This window comes from Leopardus geoffroyi, chromosome D3 (genome assembly GCF_018350155.1).
Source record: "Leopardus geoffroyi isolate Oge1 chromosome D3, O.geoffroyi_Oge1_pat1.0, whole genome shotgun sequence".
NCBI classification, from domain to species: Eukaryota; Metazoa; Chordata; class Mammalia; order Carnivora; family Felidae; genus Leopardus; species Leopardus geoffroyi.
The window spans coordinates 23,131,869-23,153,125 of record NC_059339.1 but is presented as its reverse complement, the minus strand read 5'-3'; the positions used below and the strand labels follow the sequence as shown (position 1 = coordinate 23,153,125).

General features: G+C 37.5%; 1 protein-coding gene across 18 annotated transcripts in view; it reads left to right on the top strand.

Annotated features, from left to right (window-relative positions):
• MTMR3 (myotubularin related protein 3) overlaps positions 1-21,257 on the top strand; it is a 150,823-nt gene that overhangs the window by 55,195 nt on the left and 74,371 nt on the right. For 13 of the 18 annotated variants that reach the window (XM_045457746.1, XM_045457751.1, XM_045457757.1 and 10 more), the window contains exon 2: positions 21,077-21,111. The exons of the other annotated variants lie outside the window; for them this stretch is intronic. The gene's annotated coding sequence lies outside the window, so the exon portion shown is untranslated. The remainder of the gene's footprint in view (positions 1-21,076; positions 21,112-21,257) is intronic. 18 annotated transcript variants of the gene reach the window in all.

Here is a 21,257-nt window from a genome sequence, read left to right as displayed (position 1 = left end):
TGCCCCTAGCGTGGGATTTTAGAATATAGAAATATACTAGCTCTTTGAACTTGGGCAAATTGCTTAATCCTTGGGAGACTTGCAGTCCTCACTGAAGTGGGGTCAGTAGTACCTACTTCAACAACCCTATGAAGATTAAAATGAGATGTTGTATGAAGAGTACATAGCTCAGTGATAGGCCCATAGTTCAGTAAATACTAGCTTTTAAATATGATGATATTGGTACTTATTCAGACTTTGGTTTTGTTTAACAAAATAATATTTAAATAGCCCTTTAGTCTAGTTTTGCTATAAGACTGTAATGTTCTATTATAGTATTCAAACAGAGCTTTGTATGCAGTGTTTATAGTTTTCTTGTGGGGCACCTGGGTGGCTCAGTTGGTTAAATGTCTAACTTTGGCTGAGCTCATGATCTCTCAGCTCATGGGTTTGAGCCCTGCATTGGGCTCTGTGCTGACAGCTCAGAGCTTGGACAGCCTGCTTCAGATTCTGTGTCTCCCTCTTTCTCTGCCCCTCCCCCGCTTGCACTCTGTCTCTCAAAACTGAATTAACGTTAAAAAAAAAACAAAAAACAAAAAACTATAGTGTTCTTGTGAACAGAGTAATGGATACTTCTATAATGAAGCCTTTTATTAGCTTTTTAAATGTATATTGGTTTATTTTCCAGTAATCCCATGAGATTGTTTTGGCAAGACAGATAATTATATTTCTTTTGAGAGCTCAAGAAACCAGTACCTAGAGAGTGTGTGGTGTAACTAAGTTACTGATACATAACGGGGATATTAATGGGAATAGCTAACATGTATGTGATTACTAAGTATCTGGGTACACTGCTAGTTGTTTCTGTGTATTAGATAACTTAATCCTTATAATAACACTGAGATATTTTTGTTGTCAGAAACATGTTAATGAAAAGAGACGTGCTCAAGATTATAGAACTAATAAATGCCTGAATTAGGTTTTGAGGCAGAGTCAACCTGCCGCTAAAGCTGAGCAAGAATGCCTAAAAGGTAACAATCTGTAGAATGCTAGTGTATGTTTTTAATTCTTAAACTCTGATATTCTCCTTGAAGCCTTTGTTTAAAACCACAGAAACTGAAGTGACACTACAGAGTAAAAGGGGAAATCATGTTGCTCCACTCTGCCACAAGCTGTGGACAGTAGGATAAAAGAGGAAAAGCAGAAGATCTAGTCTTAAATACTGTCTTTTGAAAAAGAATTTGCCTTTCTGATTGGGTTTACTGTCTGGTTGAATGAATGATATTTTATCTTCCTATACCCTTTCAGGGGGAGGTTTAGAGGCTGGAGACAAAATCAGTTATCTGTTCTGAAATCCCTTAGATGGGTTTGCATTCTAACTGTTCTATCGTCTATAATTGTAATTTGGACCAGGATCAGAAAGAAGAATAAAAGATTTCTAAACTTCTATAGTATCATTACAGTATGGACCCTAAACCCATTGTGTGTGTGTGTGTGTGTACATATATATATACACACATATATATATATACATATATATATGTGTGTATATATATATTTAGGGTGAAGACTCTAAATATATATATAAATATATATATACATATATAAATATATATATTTATATATACATATATATATACATATATATATACATATATAAATATATATATTTATATATACATATATATAAATAAATATATATATATTTATATATATATATAAAAGAGGGGGTGTGTGTATTTGAAACTCTGCATTTTGTTTGCTTGGGAACTTTTAGGTGGTTATAGTCTCATTAATATACTGAACACATGGACCAAATGTCTTAACTGGTCAGCTTTTTGCTTCCTTGCCCTTATATTTGTTCTGTTGTGCTGGTGCCCATAACAACACAAACTTAGAGCCCAGTAATGCAGGGCAAGTAGACTTCCTTCCTTCCCTGGAGCCTTTTCCTGTACTAGATGCCAGCTCTGAGGTTGGTGAGCTTGGGAGTTTAAAGGAAAACCTGATTTCCTGACTTTCTCTCCATTAGATTAGATTGTCTCAGTGCTGAAATAAGCTTTAAGAAGTGGGTAGAAAGCAGTGTCTGGCTTGAGGCTATTTAAAAAAAATATTCAGCTTTAGAGTGAATGGATTTCTTGCTTTGTTAACATTCTCAGAAAATGTTGGTGGGTTTAATGTTACTATTTAATAATAATCTGTAGTAGAACATTATTGAATGACACCTAAGTTTTCCATTTAATAGCCATCTATTTCCTTTGGCAAAATCTCTTGTGTATTCCCATATTCCCCAAACTGCTTTTCTTCACAGTTTTCCAAGTTCAATTCTTAAAACAAGTTTTTTAAAAAAGATTTTATTGTAAAGTAATGTCTACATCCAACATGGGGCTTGAACTGACAACCCTGAGATCAAGAGTCGCATGCTCTACCAACTGAGCCAGCCAGGCAACCCATCTTTTTATTTATTTATTTTTTAAAAAATTTTAATTTTAAGATTAAAAAAAAATTTAAGTTACCTCTACAGCCAACATGGGGTTCGAATTAACCCCGAGGTTAAGAGTCACAAGCTCCAGCAACTGAGCCAGGTGTCCCCCCAAATTAATTTCTTTGAATGGAATATAAAATTATAATGTTAAAAAAAAGTACCCCTTCATCCTTTCCATTTGAGTTTTAAGATGCTTATGTTTTTGATATTACTGACCTTGGCTAAAAGACTAACTGGAGAATTTGATGTGAGTTTTGGATTTTTTTTTTAAGTTTATTTATTTTGAGAGCAAGAAAGAGCAGCACATGTGCATATGGGAAGGGCAGAGAGAGGGAGAGAGAGAATCCCAAGTAGGCTCTGTCTGCCCTGTCCGTTTGGAATCCGATGTGGGAGTCAAACTCGTGAACTGTGAGACAATGACCCGAGCCCAGACCAAGTGTCGGATGCTTAACCATCCGATTTTGGATTTAAAGGCTTATGTTTTACCCCTTTTCCAGAACCTTCTGTCAAGCACTTACTTCTATAGCTGACAAACGTAAGATACTTTTTGATAATGGATTAAGCTTCATTGTGATATACCATCTTACTTTCTATGTGTTTGTTTCTTGTCATTACTTATGAATGTTTTAGCTTTACTATATTTTGTCTTCACTTGTTAGGATGTTAGCTTTAATATCCTTATCAAGCAGGGTTGAATCTTTTTCTCAGGAGAATGCCGACACTTTAAATGGCTATAAAAATTAGTTGTTTGAGTGCCTACTGAGCATCAAAACATTCTTTTCTAGAAATTCCTTTCTTTACCACATGCTGTTTACCTTTGATCACAGCAGTCTTGAGTCTTAGGAGCAACTTGTCAATTTTCTTTGTGTGCTTGTTAACTTTTTTCTTTCATAAAACTTTGAAGATTTGTTTTTATAAAATATTAGTTTTTAGAATATAAAATTTGGTGAATTAGATCTACTTTTTAGGTCTTGATGAAGTAAACCTCAAATTGCATTTCATAAAGGATCTAAAATCTGTGAATGAGGGAATAAACTTGCAAAAGCTTGATACTTTAATTGATATTTCAGTAGGTGCAAACCTCTGAAATCTGAGCCTGATTTGGAACCATGTATGCACTTCTGTCATGCTTAAGGGGAACATTTTTTTTTTTTTTATAATTTTTTTTAACGTTTATTTATTTTTGAGACAGAGAGAGACACAGCATGAATGGGGGAGAGGCACAGAAAGAGGGAGACACAGAATCGGAAGCAGGCTCCAGGCTCTGAGCCATCAGCCCAGAGCCCGATGCGGGGCTCGAACTCACGGACCGCGAGATCGTGACCTGAGCTGAAGTCAGATGCTTAACCGACTGAGCCACCCAGGCGCCCCAAGGGGAAAAATTTTTTGTACTGACTAGGGAACCCAGAGTTAAATTTTTCTTGGTCATTGGACAAATGGTGTTGTAAAATTTTTTCCCTGTTTTTCTGTAGATTCCTTGCTCAGAACTGGCTATATAATTTGCAGGGTTTCTTTTTCAAAAAAATATTGAGAATTTCAAAATGGTTGTAGCACAACATTAAACTGAGCATGGAGTTGTGTGACTGCACGAGTTGTGCACCCATAAAGCTGGACCTGTCATGGTTAATGTGTTCAGTTCTTCAACAGATAATTTAGATAAATTGTGTACATTTTTCAATTTTGATGCATTAGTATATACTATTTTCATTTGAAGAAAATATGTCCTATATTAGAATTTAAAATACTCGGCATTCAAAAAGGGTGAAATCTGGCCATTTGCAACTATGTGGATAGAACTGGAGGGTATTATGCTAAGTGAAATTAGAGAAAAATATATGACTTCACTTGTATGAGGAATTTAAGAGACAAAACAGATGAACATAAGGGAAGGAAAGCAAAAATAATATAAAAACAGGGAGGGGGACAAAACATAGAACACTTAAATATAGAGAACAAACAGATGCTGGAGGGGTTGTGGGAGTGAGGATGGACTAAGTGGGTAAGGGGTGTTAAGGAATCTACTCCTGAAATCATTGTTGCACTATATGCTAATTAATTTGGATGTATATTAAAAATAAATTAATTTAAAAAATATTCTTAAACTGTTTTAGGCTAGTTTTATTTTCTAACTTAAGATATGGTTAAGGGGTGTCACAGTACAAATTCTTATTTAATAAGAGTAAAAGACACAAAACACTATGGATCTGAAAGATGGGAAAGGAATTGTATTGGAGGTGATTGTTTTGTTTTATTCAGAGATTGAGGTTTTGTAGAGATGAACTTTTAAAATTGATGACCCTGAGTTGTGACTTTCAGTCATGTGCTTACCTCACTCTTGAGATAACTTTTTAAACCTTTTCAAACATGCTAATTGAGGTTAGCTAAAACTACTTTTAACAAAAGCCCTGTGCTGGTTTTCCCAGTAATTTAAGTTGAGTATTAATTTCTGAAGATAAACATTTAAAAAAAATGTTTATGTATTTTTATATTAAGTATAATTTATTGTCAAATTGGTTTCCATACAACACCCAATACTCATCCCAGCAGGTGCCCTCCTCAGTGCCCATCACCCACATTCCCCTCTCCCCCACCCCCCATCAACCCTCAGTTCCCAGTATTTAAGAGTCTCTTATGGTTTGCCTCCCTCCCTTTCTGTACCTTCTTTTTTCCCTTTCCCTTCCCCCATGGTCTTCTGTTAAGGTTCTCAGGATCCACATATGAGTGAAAATACATGGTATCTGTCTCTGCCTGACTTATTTCACCTAGCATAATACCCTCCAGTTTCATCCACATTGCTACAAATGGCCGGATTTCATTCTTTCTCATTGCCAAGTAGTTTTCCATTGTATATATAAACCACATCTTCTTTATCCATTCGTCAGTTGATGGACATTTAGGCTCTTTCCATAATTTGGCTATTGTTGGAAGCGCTGCTATAAACATTGGGGTACAAGTACCCCTGTGCATCAGCACTCCTGTATCCCTTGGGTAAATTCCTAGTAGTGCTATTGCTGGGTCATAGGGTATATCTATTTTTAATTTTTTGAGGATCCTCCACACTGTTTTCCAGAGTGGCTGCACCAGTTTGCATTCCCACCAACAATGCCAGAGGGTTCTCATTTCTCCACATCCTCTCCAGCATCTATAATCTCCTGATTTGTTCATTTTAGCCATTTTAACCGGCGTGAGGTGGTACCTCAGTGTGGTTTTGATTTGTATTTCCCTGATGAGGAGTGACGTTGAGCATCTGATGATAACATTTTTTAATGAAACTTTAAAGTTTTCAAGGTAGAAATTATTCTAGGATAACTTCATGTGTATGGAGGTATTATACAAAAGAATAACAATTGATGTAGACTTTTGGATAGCAGTTGTAACTTTTTTTTTTTTTTTTTTTGAGAGAGAGGGCACAAGTGAGTGAGGGACAGAGAGAGGGAGAGAGCGCCCCATGAGGGGCAGAGAGAGAGGGAGAAAGAATCCCATAAGGTGGAGAGAGGAAGAGAGAGAATCCCACGAGGAGCAGAGAGAGAGAAAGAAGCAGGGCTCCAGCTCATGAATCATGAGTTCATGACCTGAGCTGAAGTCAGATTCTTAACTGACTGAGCCCCACGCTGTTAACTATTAATATTATTACTATACTTTTAACAGGTGAGAGTTTTGATGGGAACTGAAGCTAGAACTCCTTCCTCCCCTTTTTTTCCAAGTAGGAAATTAAAACTTCTCAAAGGTCCAAAATTTTTTCTCTTTCTCCTTCTCACCAGCAGACTAGCAAGTGGTTAAACAACCATTTCCTTGACAAAAAGTGCTAGGTGATTGACTAAAACCATCATATAACACATTCCCTTGATCATGTCATGAATTTGATCTCCTTGGAGGCTAGTTAACTTCATGGAAATTTCTGTACCTTAAAAGAACTTCAGACACTACCCAGAACACTGATCACCTGTTAAATGCATGTCCTCTGGTTATAGGGAAGACCACAAGTTTATAAGCATTCCCTCAGAGAGAGAGAGAGAGATTAGAATGAGTAGTGAACTAGGGAGAGTGGTACGTATGATCTGGTTGTACAGTTTTTTTCTAAAGATACTGTTCCTACTACTTGTGGATGAGGGTTAGAGTCTCTGCTTTAGGATTTAAGGATTAAAAAAATGGAATTTTTATAGGGAAATGCACAGATGGAAGTGTGCAATTTGAGTTTCAGTAAATGTTTACAGCTGTGTAGCCACTGCCTCAACCCTGATACAAAACTTTACATTAGAAAGTTCTCTCATGGCCTCCTTCTGGTTATTCCCCTTCTCTGCCTTCCCAAACTATTGTTCTTGTTTCTGTCACTGTAGATTAGTTTTACCTGCTTTTTCATTTACATGGAATTGCATAATATTTACTCATTTGCAATTTGCTGCTTTAAGTCAGCCTGATGCCTTTGAGATTCGTTCATATTGTTCGTTTATACTGCTGAGTAGTAGTCTGTTGAAGAAATATACTACAGTTTGTTTATCTGACCACCTGATACTGGACATTTTGAGTTGTTTGCAGTTTTGGGCTATTATGAATAAAGTTGCTGTGAACATTTGTGTCCAAGCCTTTTCGTGACTATGTGTTTTCACTTCTCTTGGGTTAATACCAAGGAGTGGAATTGCTGGATCATAGAATAGGTGGATGTTTAATTTTATAAGCAACTGACAAACTGTCCTCCAAAGTGGTAATGCCAGATTTACACTTTCATGAGCCATGTATGAGTTCCAGTTATTTAACATCCTTACATTTGTTCTTGTAATTCTCTTTAATTTAGTTATCCCAGTGGGTGTGAAAAGGTATCTCATTGTGGTGTTTTCACTTGCATTTCCTGGATGATTGATGATGATGCACATCTTTTAATGTGCTTGTTAGCCATGGATACATCTTTGGTAAGGTTTCTGTTGAAAATCTTCTGTCCAAAAAATTTTCATTCTCTTATTGATTTGTGTTTGCTCTTTATATACTTTGGACATGAATCCTTTATCAGATATATGTATTTGCAAATATTTTTCCCACTCTGAATTTCATTTTCTTAACGATGTCTTTAAAAAAATTTTTTTTTTTAATTTATTTTAGACAGAGAGAGAGAAACAAGGAGGGACACAAAGAGAGAAAGAGAAACACTGAATCTGAAGCAGGCTCCAGGCTCTGTGCTGTCAGTGCAGAGCCCAACATGGGGCTCAAACCCACGAACCGTGAGGTCATGACCTGAGCCGAAGTTGGATGCTTAACCAGCTGAGCCACCCAGCTGCCCCTTAATGGTCTCTGTAATAAGCAGAGATTTTAACAATTTAAAAAAGAAAATCTTTCTTATTGTGGGGAAAACATACATAACAAAATTTATTCTAATCATTTTAAAGTGTACAACTCGTTTGTATTAAGTATATTCACAAAGTTCTGCAACCTTCACTAACTGCTGTGGCATATTCACAATGTTAGGCAGCCATCACTGACTACTGTGTATTTCCAGAACTTTGTCATAATCCCAAATGGAATCTCTGCACCCATTAAATAATCAGATATATATATATATATATTTTAATGTTTATATATTTGTTTTCAGAGCACGTGTGAGTAGGGGAGGGGCAGAGAGGGAGAGAGAGAATCCCAAGTAGGCTCCTCAGTGTCCACGCAGAACCAGACACAGGCTCAATCCCACGACCCTGGGATCACGACCTCAGCCGAAATCAGGAGTTGGACACTCAACTGACTGAGACATCCAGGTGCCCCTCAGAAGTTTTCTGTTTTTTGTTTTTTAAAATAAATGTTTATTCATTTTTGAGAGAGTATGAGCAGGGGAGGGGCAGAGAGAGGTGGGGACAGATGATCTGAAGCCAGCTCTGTGCTGATAGCAATGAGCCCAATGCGTGGCTTGGACTCACACACCATGAGATCATGACCTCAGCTGAAGTCAGATACTCAACTGAGATTGTTTTTCTTTTTTTTTTTAAGATTTTATTTTTAAGTAATCTCTACACATGACATGGGGCTTGAACTTAGAATCCTGAGATTAAGAGTTGGATGCTCTGATGACTGAGTCAGCCAGGTGCCACAATGATCAGGTTTGGTTTTTTTTTTTTTCCATTAAAAAAATTTTTTTAATATATATATATATATATATATATATATATTTTTTTTTTTTTTTTTTTTTTTTTTTTTTTTTTTTGAGAGAGCACAAGCAGGGGAGAAGCAGAAAGAGAGAGAGACACAGAATCTGAAGCATACTCCAGGCTCTGAGCTGTCAGCACAGAGCCTGATGTGGGGCTTGAACTCCTGGACTGTGAGATCATGACCTGAGGTGAAGTCGGAAGCTTAACCAACTGAGCCATCCATGCGCCCCCTAATAATCACATTTTTTTTTGTATGACATTTGTAGCATAAAAGTTCTTGTGTAAAAGCAATCAGTATTTTGCCTTTTGAATGCCTTTAATTTTTTGGGTATATTGGCCCTTCCATGACCACTTGAGCTGTGTGATGTGTGTAGTTTTCATGTCTACCTTTGCCACTCTTAGGGATGGAGGGAATAAATATATTAAGATACTCTCATTGTCAATTGTTTTAGATAAGAATTTAACCTTTACTTCTTTCTGACTTGCCTGTTAGTTTTGCAATTTTATTCCTAGACCAAGTATTTTGATCATGATAGGGGGAAAAAGTCAGACTTTGAGTTTACTGGCTTTTCTTCCTGCTCCTCAAGAGGATAGGAAGCGGATAAAAAGGTATTGATCTGAGTTGAATGAGAATGATATTAGTGGTGTTCAAAACAGATTCTTTTATCCTCAGGACATTTGTAGCTTCTGGCATATAGAGGCAGCATGACTTTGGGAAGGTAGACACCTATCTTTTCCTCTTTCTGTGGTCTTCATAAGTTTTGTAAGCTACTTTGTTCTGTTGCTTTCATTGCTTATATCCCCACTCTCAACCAAATAAAACTCTGTACTTTTTTGTGTGTGTAGAATAGAAGATTCTTGAATATCCTTCCCTTGCTCCAAAAATTACACTGTCACAAATATGTTATTCTCATGCATTTCTTTCTCCCAAGTTGTCTTTTTTTTGAACTTTGTGTGTGTGTGTGTGTGTGTGTGTGTGTGTGTGTGAGACACACATAGTGCATACAACACAAATGTACAATGTAATGAATGGTTCTGTATAGTGAACACTCATGTCACCACCTTCCACGTCAGTAAGTAGAACATTCCTAGCACCCCAGAAGGCTACCCTGGTTGGTCTCTGTTCCTTCCTACACAGATCATCTCCTTTCCTCTTAGAAATGACTAACTTCTGTCCTGCTCTTCATGGTACTGACTTTTATTGGTATTGTTACCTACTTATGCATCCATAAACAATAGCTTAGTCTGTTTTGAATGGAATTGTATGTACTTTCTATCTTTTGCACATTTCCTATGTGTTGGTCTAGTTCATTTTTATGGCTGTTATATGGTACAAAATAACATTACAAACTATCCTATTGTTGCTAGATGTCTGGGATGTTTTCAGGTTTGGGATACTATGAACAATGCTGCTATGAATATTCTTATATATTTCTTCTGGTGCTATCGCATTTTAGGGTGTACACCTAGGAGCACAGTTGCCAGGACACAGGATATGTATCTTCACCTTTAATGCCATGTTGTTTTCCAAAATGATTTATCAGTTCACATTCCCATTACCAGTGAGTGAAAGTTTCCATTGCTCTACATCTTTATCAATACTTGATATTGTCAGTGTTTTCAATTTTTGATGAAAAATTTGGGGAGTATGTAGTAGTATCTTACAGTCCTTTTTTTTTTTTTTTTGAATTCTTTTTATTTTTTTATTTATTTTGAGAGAGAGAGAGAGAGAGAACCAGCAGGGGAGGGGCAGAGAGAGAGAGAGGGGGGGACAGAGGATCTGAAGTGGGTTCTGTGCTGACAGCAGAGAGCCTGACGTGGGGCTCAAACCCACAAACTGCAAGATCATGACCTGAGCCGAAGTTGTACACACAACCATCCAGGTACCCCATATCTTGTGGTTCTAATTTGGAGTTGCTGGATTATTGGGTTTGAGTGTCTTTGCCTATTTTATTGGTCATTTGCATTTCTTCTGCAGTTGCTTATTTTCTTCATTTTTCCATTGGATTATTTGTTTTTATTTAAAAAAATTTTTAAGTTTATTTATTTTTGAGAGAGCATGTGCTTTGGAGGGGCAGAGAGAGAGGGAGAGAGAATCCCAACCAGGCTCTGCACTGTCAGCACAGAGCCTGATGTGGGGTTTGAACTCGCAAACCATGAGATTGTGACCTGAGTTGAAACCAAGAGTGGTAAACCAAGAGCTGCTTAACCGGCTGAGCCACCCAGGCACCTCAGATTACTTGTCCTTTTTTAAAAATACTAATTTGTAGTTCTTTATGTGTTCTGGATACTTTGGCAGTTAAATTTGGCAAATATTTTTGTCCATCTGTTTGGCTTTGTTTTCAGTGTCTTTGTGGTCTTTTAATAGAAATTTTTGATTAGTCAAACTTTAGTCCTCCCCCCCCCCCCCCTTTTATGGTTACTTTTTGTGTCTTACTTTAGAAATCTTCTTTACTCAGAGGTCATGAAAATATTTTCTTCTCAAACATTTTTGTAAAATGTTAATTTAGTTTGAGAGAGATGGTGATGGGGGTAGGACTCAGAGGGAGAGAGAGAGAATCCCAAGCAGATTCCACGCTCAGCCTAGAGCCTCACCTGTCAGTCTCAGGACAGTGAGATCACAACCTGAGCCAATGATCAAGAGTTGGCTGCTTAACCAACTGAGCCAGCCAGTGCCCTCAAACATTTTTTTTAAAGATTTGTATTTTTGCCTTTCACTGTTAGTAACCCACTAGATTTTGTCTATAATGTATGAAATAGTGACCAATTTCATTTTCTTTCCATGTGGTTATCAGCTGACCCAAATACTTTATTGAAAGGCCCGTCCTTTCCCTTTCCCTACTGTTCTTTGTTACTTTTTTTTTTTTGCACAAATCAGGTGTTTATTTACATGTGCATATGTTTCTTGGCTCCCTATTCTGTTCCATTGGTCTTTCCTTGTGCCAATATCACCCCATCTTTAGCTAATATGGTTTAATCTCGATACCTGTTATACTAAATCTTTCCACTTTGATTTCTCCCCTTTTTTTCAAGAGCATTTTGGGTATTCCTGGACCTTTTATGTTTTTAGAATCCTTTCATCATCTTCTCCAAAAACAAAACACACCCTGCTGATATTTTGATTGGGATTGTATTGCTTCTTGCTCTTTTTTTTTTTAAAAATGTTGATTTCTGAGAGAGAAAGAGTGCAAGCAGGGGAGGGGCAGAGAGAGAGAGAGACACAGAATGTTTAGCAGCTTCCAGGCTCGAGCTGTCAGCACAGAGCCTGATGTGGGGCTCGAACTCACAAACATGGAGATCATGACTGAGCCACCCAGGTGCCCCTCACTTTTTTTTTTTTTTTTTTTTAAGTAATCTCTGTCCAACATGGCTCCCAAACGTACAACCTGGAGATCAAGAGTCAGCATGTTCTACTGACTGAGCCAGCCAGGCATGTTCCTCCTCTTTATTTCTAATAATGCCTTAAAGTCTACTTTTTCTTGTATCAGTATACCCAAACCAGTTTTTTCTTTAATATTTACATGATATTTGTTCATTGTGTGTTTTTCAAATTTTCTGTTTCCTTAAATTTTCAGTTTAAAATTTGGAGGGTGATGGGATGTACAGCTCAGTCTCTCTTCAGTTTTAGCAAATAACCTATAACCCAAGGTCAGAAACTGACCCAAGTATTGGACTCATCTCTCTGAATTTCAGTCATCTTTCATATCTTAGTGAGTTTGATTTTGATAATAGCTCACTGTGTTTTTATGTCTTTGCTTTTAAGAGAATTTTATTATACTTATTTTTTAATTTTTTTGGTGCCAAAACCTGGGAATGAACCACTTATAAAAGAATTTTAAATATTTCACCTAGGTTTTATTTATTTATTTTTTTGATGTTTATTTTTGAGAGAGAGAGAGTGAGCGAGCGTGTGCTGGGGAGGGGCAGAGAGAGAGGGAGATATGGAATCTGAAGCAGGATCCAGGTTCTGAGCTGTCAGCAGAGAGCCTGATGCTGGGCTCAAGTCCACTAACCGCAAGATCATGACCTGAGCTGACGTCAGATTCCCAACTGACTGAGCCACCCAGGCACCCCTCATCCAGCTTTTTGAGTTTGTCTTCAGCAGGTTGGTAATTTGAATTACTTGGTGTTGCTGGAAGTGTTTTAACCTTTATTTGGGTTTTTTGCTTAGGATTTTGTGATAAGGTTTTCTGTGTTTGGATTCCTTCCAGCTTAGGAGCTGGACTTTGATTACATAAGTAGACTTGGAGGGAGTTGCCTTGGGCCATAAATAGACTGGAGTCAGGGTCAAAATGTGAATTGATATATTAGAGGCTAAGGTATAAATTTTAGATAATACTGTGAAATTTGTTAATTACATGCATTTTTATGACTTGACTTCATCCAGGGATGAAAGCTGCTTTAACTTAATATTAGCCCCATTAATTTTGTAGTGAACTGGAGGAAGGCTTGTTAGGTTCTGTACTGGGCATGGAGCCTACTTTAAAAAAAAATTAGAAAGTTCAGTAATAACTGATTTGAATGCATGGGAAAGATTAAAACCAGAGATGTATTAAATAAACTAGGAGCTAACATTTTACATTAGGAGGGAGACATAATTAACCTAAATTTGTGCGTGTGCACAGTGGTACAAATAAAGCTCACTCGATTCTTCATTTAATACATACTATTCCTGGGAGTGTTGTTTTCTTCTATCTCCTGCTTTCATTTCTCTATATCAGATGCCAGTGAACTGTTGCAAACCTCAGTTGCTTTACATTAACATATATTCAGGTTGTTGAATTCCTTATTTGCCTTTCTGTTTTTTTCCTAACATTTCTGTTTATTTCTTTCCTCTTCATCTTTAGGCCTCCAGGAATTTATACAACTCAGTAGACTGCATAGTATATATTCTTGGGGGGGGGAGGGGGCGGTTTACTTGAGTTGCAGGTTAATGACAGTTTTCACAGGTTTATGTTTAAGCTTTTAAAACTTCAGACTCTCTTGTTTTACTCTAGAAATTTTGGGCAATCTCATTAGATCAGAGTTGCACTGGGGTAAGAGGCACTTTAAATATTAAAGGTATTTAAGTATACTGAATGGATTAGTATTAAACAGTGCTACAAAAAAATAAACATTTGTCTAGGGAAAATAGTCAAAAGGGAAGTAATCTGGGAAAAATTTGCATTTTATAGACTAGGGCTAAATACATGTGTATGTTCATACATATATAAGATTAAAAAAACAAATCCAAGGGTGCCTCATGGGCTCAGTCTGTGTGTGGAGTGTGCAACTCTTGATCTTGGGGTTCTGAGAGCCCCACATTGGGTGTAGAGATTACTTAAATATTTAAAAAAAACCCACAAATCCAACTTCTTAAAAAATTTTATTTATTTTGAGAGAGAGGGCACATGAGCAGGGAGAGGCAGAGAGGGAGAGAGAATCCTAAGCAGACTCCTTGGTGTCAGCACAAACCTACAGACCATGAGATCATGACCTGAGCTGAAACGAAGAGCCAGACGATTAACTAACTGAGGCACCCAGGTGCCCCCAACTTTTTAATCTCCATACTCCATGTGGGTCTCAAACTCACAACCCCGAGAACAACAGTCACGTCCTCCACTGACTGAACCATCCAAGCATCCCCAAATCCAACTTTTTATATGGACACAGAACATGAACAGGACAGGATGAAAATGAATATGGATACTCTTGGGGAAGTAAGATGGTTGATTGTTTTCTTTAGATGATAGTAAAGTGACACTCATTGAGGAGCAAGTTCATTAATATTTTTAGGTGATGTGACCAAGGGAGAATACTCGATTAGCAATAATAAAACTGTTGATTGCTAGCCAGCTGATTACTTTTCTTTCTGATAAAACTTTATTCTTGGTAATTCTGTGTAAATATTATAGAACATAAAATTTACCTGTAGTTGCCATTTTCAGTTGGTATATTTCTTGTGTGTACCAAATTTGGTTGGTATATATATTTTGTAAATGTTTACTTTTATCTCTGAATGAAATATTTTTTTTAACAGTTATGATGAACTATTAATTGTGTCCATTGCTGAAATCATCACTGTCTTTGATTTATAATAAAAGCAGATTTATCCAGAAATCAAAGTTAATAGAAGGTCCATGTTTATTTCTGGAAACGAATTAACTATTATTTAAGAAAATACTTGATGCCTTGTAATATTTATACAGTAGAATATTTTACTTCTTAGGGTGCCTGGGTGTCTCAGTCAGTTGAGTGACCGACTCTTGATTTTGCCTCAGGTTATGATCCCAGGGTTGTGGGATTGAGCCCTGCAGCTGGCTCTGCACTGAGCATGGAGCCTGCTTAAGATTCTCTCTCCCTCTGCTCCTCTCCCCTACTTGTACTCTCTTATTCTGTAAAATTAAAAAAAAGTGTATATATATTTTTTGTTCGAAGCTGTAATTTTTGAGTATACAGTAATTTTTAGATTTAGAAATTGTCTAATTTGTAACGTTAAAAAAATATGGTATAATTTGTATTACCATGCTGTGAAAGTTTTAAAGCTTATTTATTTTTGAGGGGGAGGGAGAGTGTGCATGTATGAGCTTGTGTGAGTGGGGGAGGGGTAGAGAGAGAGGGAGATAGAATCCCAAGCAGGCTCCACACTGTCAGCGGGAGTGGGGGTTGGGGGGTGAGGGTGCAGGGAAGCCCAACGCTGGGCTCAAACTCACAAACCCTGAGATCATGACCTGAACCGAAATTAAGAGTCAGATGCTTAACTGACTGAGCCACCTAGGTATCTCAACCATGCTGTGAAAGTTTAACTTAAATGAGTTTTTGTCAAGAAGAAATCTGTAAAACTTTAAAAACTAAATTTTATCTAAGCATGCTGCATCTAATAGTACCTTGTGTTCAGTTAATATAGGAAATAGTAAATGGGATGATTTGTATTTGAGTTACAGTCATGCCCTAATTCTGCCTCTTTGGTTGTTTAAAAAAACCTGGTATACATTATTTAATTATGAGTTTATTAAGGAAATCAAGGTGAATGTGTGAATCATGTGATTTTGTTATTCAGGATTCTTGGTTGTTAGTGACAAACTGAATTAGAGCTTGAATAAATAAGAGAAGGTGTGGTTTTAATTGAACTGTGACAACCACATGGGGACTTGGAATTGAGGGTGCAGTGTCTCAGTTATTCTAGCTTTACATCTCTCTGGTAATTGGTGTGATTCTCTCAGGCTCATGACTCTACAGTCCAAAGTCTCTCCTTCCTCTTAGTGTCTCAGTAATATTTTCCACTGTGCCCCTCCACCAAAAGAAATAGTAATAGCTCTGTTTATTAAGTAATTAGAGCCAAACAACTGAAGTGTTTATTTCCTAACAATTTAGCTACTTGAAAAATTGATAAGTATAATTTGAAAGAAAACATTTTTTTTTAATGTTTTATTTATTTTTGAGACAGAGACAGAGCATGAACGGGGGAGGGTCAGAGAGAGAGGGAGACACAGAATCTGAAGCAGGCTCCAGGCTCTGAGCTGTCAGCACACAGCCCGATGCGGGGCTCAAACTCACGGACCGTGAGATCATGACCTGAGCCGAAGTCGGACGCTTAACTGACTGAGCCACCCAGGCGCCCTGAAAGAAAACATTTTAATGTGTGTGCCTGTTAGGTACCAAACAAATTCTCAAACCTTGTAATCAGATTAGATATTCCACCTGTTTCCTGTTGGACATTGGTTTTTACAGGATACTTTTTGTCATAGCAACTTGCTAAAACCCCTGTGTCTTACATATCACTGAAAAGGATGTTTTTTAAGCTAATGTTGAACTTATGAATGACCTCAGATAGTTGTTTGTGTGGTCCACGTAGGTCAGTTTTTGCTGTGTTTCCCTCAAAAACTTAGTCCGTGTAGTGCCCCTGTGAATTTACTGTGGTACCCCCAAGATGCCTCAGCACACAGCTTGGGAGCCATGATTTTAGAAGAAGAGAAGGATTTTTTTAACAAAATATTTTTGAGAGAGAAAGGGAGGGGAGAGGGAGGGAGGAGTGGAGAGAGAGAGAAAGAGAGAGAGAGAGCATGAACAGAGCATGAGTGGGGCAGGGGCAGAGGGAGACACAGAATCCAAAGCAGGCTCCAGGCTCTGAGCTGTCAGCACAGAGGCTGACACCAGGCTCAAACACACAAACCTTGAGATTATGATCTGACCCGAAGTTGGACATTTAAAAAAGTTTATATATGGATTTGAAAGCATGATCTTTGTGCTTTCATAATTATCTGAGTAATCAAGGATCAAAGATGTAAACTTAAGAGCTAAAATTATAAAACTTCTGGAAGAAAACACAGGGGAAACATTTCATGACATTGCATTTGGCAATCATTTCTTGGATATGACATGAAAAGCACAGGCAGCAAAAGAAAAAATAGATACGTTGAACTGTATTAAAAACTTAACGTATCAGTATGCTTTCAAGAGTGAAAAGGCACCAGAATGGGAGGAGATATTTGCAAATCTTATGTCTGATAAAGGATTACTATCCAGAATATATTAAAAAACACAACACCCAAAAACAACCCAACTAAAAAAACAGAGACTTGAATAGACATTTCTTCACAAAGAAGTTATGTAAATAGCTAGTAAACACATGAAAAGATGCCCAACATTGCTAGTCATTAGGGAAATGCAAATCAAAACCATAAGATGCTACTTCGCACCAATTAGGATGGCTATTATCAAAAAAGTGGAAAAGGGTTGTCAAGGATATGGTGCATTGCTGGTGGGAATATAAAATGGTGCAGCTGCTGAGGGAAAACTGGTGGCTCCTCAGAAAATTAAACAGAATTACCGTATCATCTAGCAAGTACACTCTTAGGTATCTACCCAAAATAAGTGAAACCAGGGACTAATGTATTTGTACACTAATGTTCATAGTAGCACCATTCACAGTAGCCAAAAGGTAGAAACAGTCTAAATGTCCATCAGTGGATGGATGTGTAAACAAAATGTGTGGTGTATGTACATGCAGTGGAGTATTATCCAGCCTTAAAAATGAAGTTTGGGATGATGAAAAAGTTACAGAAATGGATAGTGATGGTGATTGCACCACAGTGTGAATGTACTAAAAAGGTTATTCAGTTGTACACTTAAAATGGTTAACATTGTAAATATGTCTATTTTACTACAGTAAAAACAAAAAACCTGAAAAAACACTTTAAACATGTGCAGTTTGTTTTACTTCAGTAATGCCTTAATAAAGTTAAAAAGAATTTTGAGGTATTTGACCCCAAAAATAATTTGTGATGATTTTATTTAAAGATGACGGAATAAGAAATTGACAAAAATCAGTTTGTCCTACAAAGTGATATCTTACTATGGTGCTAGGTCTGTGGAACAGACACAGCAGTGGATGGATTTTAACTTTACAAAAGCTTCTGTCTCTGGTGGCATCTTCATCCATAAGAGATGAAAATCTGTCTTATTGATAAATGGTGCAAAGATTAGAGGTTTCATATTCATTGTTACTGGTGGTTTGCTGTCAGATGAAAGAGAGAGAGAGACAACAAATGGTAGGATTGTGCTCTCAACTATATAATGTTCTCAAGAGTGTTACAGTTGGGTGCCTGGGTGGCTCAGTCAGTGAAGTGTCTGACTTCGACTCAGGTCAAGACCTCGTGGTTTGTGGGTTTGAGCCCTGCGTCGGGCTCTGTGCTGACAGCTCAGAGCCTAGAGCCTGGAGCCTGCTTCATGTTCTGTCTCCCCCTCTCTGCCCCTCTCCCGTTTGTGTTCTTTCTCTCAAAAATAAACATTAAAAAAAAATTTAATACAGTTGATGCAATGGGGAAGTATGCTCATTAACTTCACGGATGACTCAGCCCCTTGGAGGGTAGAATTCGAGTTCGGGACTGGCTTGACAAGTGAGAAGAGGTTGTAAAGAATAAAGATATTTAGGAACAATATTAAAAATATTTAGGAACAAGTGTCAAGTAGCATACTTCAAGTGGATAATAAAACACTGATGAAAATCTTTAGTTTTGTGGGAGAATGAAACTTAATAAAGCCTATGTTGCTCTATAAAAAATATAGTAGCATATGTAGTATATAAGAAACATTCTCAGTATATAAGGGCTCCTTACTTGGATTCACTTTACGAGGAGTATAGTTAGCATCAAATTATATTAGCAGACTTATTGAATGGAGAAGGCTGTTTGGCCAGATGTTTATAATGTGAACTGTGGAGCTAGAATGCTTGGGTTTGAATTCTGGCTTCTCAACTGCTATAATCTTGAGAAAGTTACTTCTCTGTATCTGTTTTTTCAGCTGTTTTTTCAACTATAATGGTCACTATGTATAGAATTATTATGGGGTTAATTGAGATAATATATATATATATATATATATTTTTAAAGCATGCAAGAAAGAGAAAGCGGGAGAGAGGGGGAGAGAAAGAGAGAGAGAGAAAGAGAAAAAATCTCAAGCAGGCTCCACATCTAGCACAGATTCCCTGACTCAGGGCTCAGTCTCACGACCGTGAGATCATGACCTGAGCCGAAATCAAGAGTCGGATGCTTAACTGGCTGAGCCATCCAGGTGCCCCAACACATACAATACTTTTAAAACAGTGCCTGGCATATAGAGAAGTGCTCAATAAAATTGGCTGTTTAAAACATCCCTAACAACTGGTCACAGTTGGCCCATTAATATGAGGTTCTACTGATAGTGTTTTCTCTCCCTGTTCTTGCTGTCACTGTAAAAAAAAAAAAAAAAAAGCTATTAAAAAAATGGCCTTGTTTTTCCTAACTAGCATGCCAAATCCTACCATTGCTTTTTGGTGCTGTAGAGTTAGCTGTTCGTGTGGATGCTGTACCATTCAGGTTCTTTGCCAGTTATCAGAAAGTGTTAAATATATACGACTGAAAAATCCTCTTGGCTTCATGTTGGAAGAAACTACTTTGCAGTCTCACCAATTTGTGAACCTGTTTGCTCTTCCTTTGTCAATTCAGGAAAAGTTGAGGAAAGGACAGAGAAGGAATCCAGTTTTTTCGGGTAGAAGCAAAATTATTACACAAAGAATGAAATGTAAAAAGGATTTTTTAGGAATGACTTGATCATAAGAATTGCTTTTATATGATGGCCTCAAAGAGGTCAAAGAAGATTAAAACCACTTCCCTCTTGCTGTCACTTTTATATTATGTATCCTTGTTTTAAAGCAGTGTTACCTTTACAAAACCACCCTGATTTTATTTATTTTTAATGTTTATTTTTGAGAGAAAGAGGGAGGGAGGCACAGAATCCAAAGCAGGCTCCAGGCTCAGAGCTGTCAGCACAGAGCCCAATGTGGGGTTCGAACCCACAAACTGAGATCATGACCTGAGCTGAAGTCGTATGCTAAACCAACTGAGCCGCCCAGGCGCCCCTTAGTTATTTATTTTTAAAGTAAATACACTGTGTGTGTGTTTTGAGAGAGTGAGAAAGAGAAGGAGAAAGGGAAGGGAGAGGGGTTTGGAGGAGTGAGAGAGGTAGAATTTGATAAAAGAGAATCAGTGTGGGTGGCTCAGTCGGGTTGAGCGTCCGACTTCGGCTCAGGTCATGATCTCACAGTCTGTTAGTTTGAGCCCCACATCGGGCTCTGTGAGGATGGCTCAGAGCCTGGAGCCTGCTTCCTATTCTGTGTCTCCCTCTCTCTCTGCCCCTTCCCTGCTCATGATCTGTCTCTCTCTGTCTCAAAAATAAATAAAAAACATTAAGGGAAAAAAAAAAAAGAATCAGTGTTAAATCATGTGTACCTGCAAAGATACAGTAAAAGTTTAGTGGCCTAAAATACTAGAAAAGCTCTGATGATCTGGTTGGTAGAGAAAAGGCCAGTCTGGGTATAGGAAACAACATAAACAATGGCAAGGAATTTGGAATGAACATAGAATGTCCTAGAGGGGAAGAATAAGATCCTCATTTGGGGGAGACTTGGTTGTTCGAGAGGGAAGGGCCTTGTTTTGGGGAGACTTTGTTCTTGAGGGATGCCCTAGATCTTGACAGATACAATTATGGTACCTTGAGAGTTCATTGATAATTGTGTTGAGAATAGTGGTTAATGTTGTTTGGCTCACTCGGTTAAGTGATTTGTTCTTAAGTCTCAAAATGCCTATAACTAAGCTTTTTGCTGCAGCAAAATTGCATACTACTTTTTTATTTTGGACTTTGAAAGGTTATAATCAATACTGGAAACTTAACAGATCTTTCAGTTGCAAGGGCTTATTCTACATGAAGGCAGGCAGGTAGAACTGTTGCATTTATGGTAAGAACTGGAATACAGATGTTTTAAATGGACATGAGTGTGCTTGAAACATTTAGTGGGTAGGTAAATAGAAGACCATGGTTAATTTTTTGTGTTTACCTAAATTGCATGTTTTTTTTTTAATTAAAAATGTAGTTATTGAGCGTGTTTTTCCTCCCTGTCAGAATTAGTATTCACTTGTTTGAAGATACTAGCTCAGTAACTCTCTTTTCTGATGTTATTTCCATTTTACAGATGAGAAACTTCGTGAACTTCCCAAACTGATACAAGTAAGTTTGGAGCCAAAATTAACATCCTGAACTGTCTGATTCCAGAACCTGTGATCATACCTAATCGTATGTAGTGGCACTATATTGTAGTGCCTCTCATTGAAACATAGTGTAAGGCCCTTGGGTTCTGAGTAGGAAAACGACCT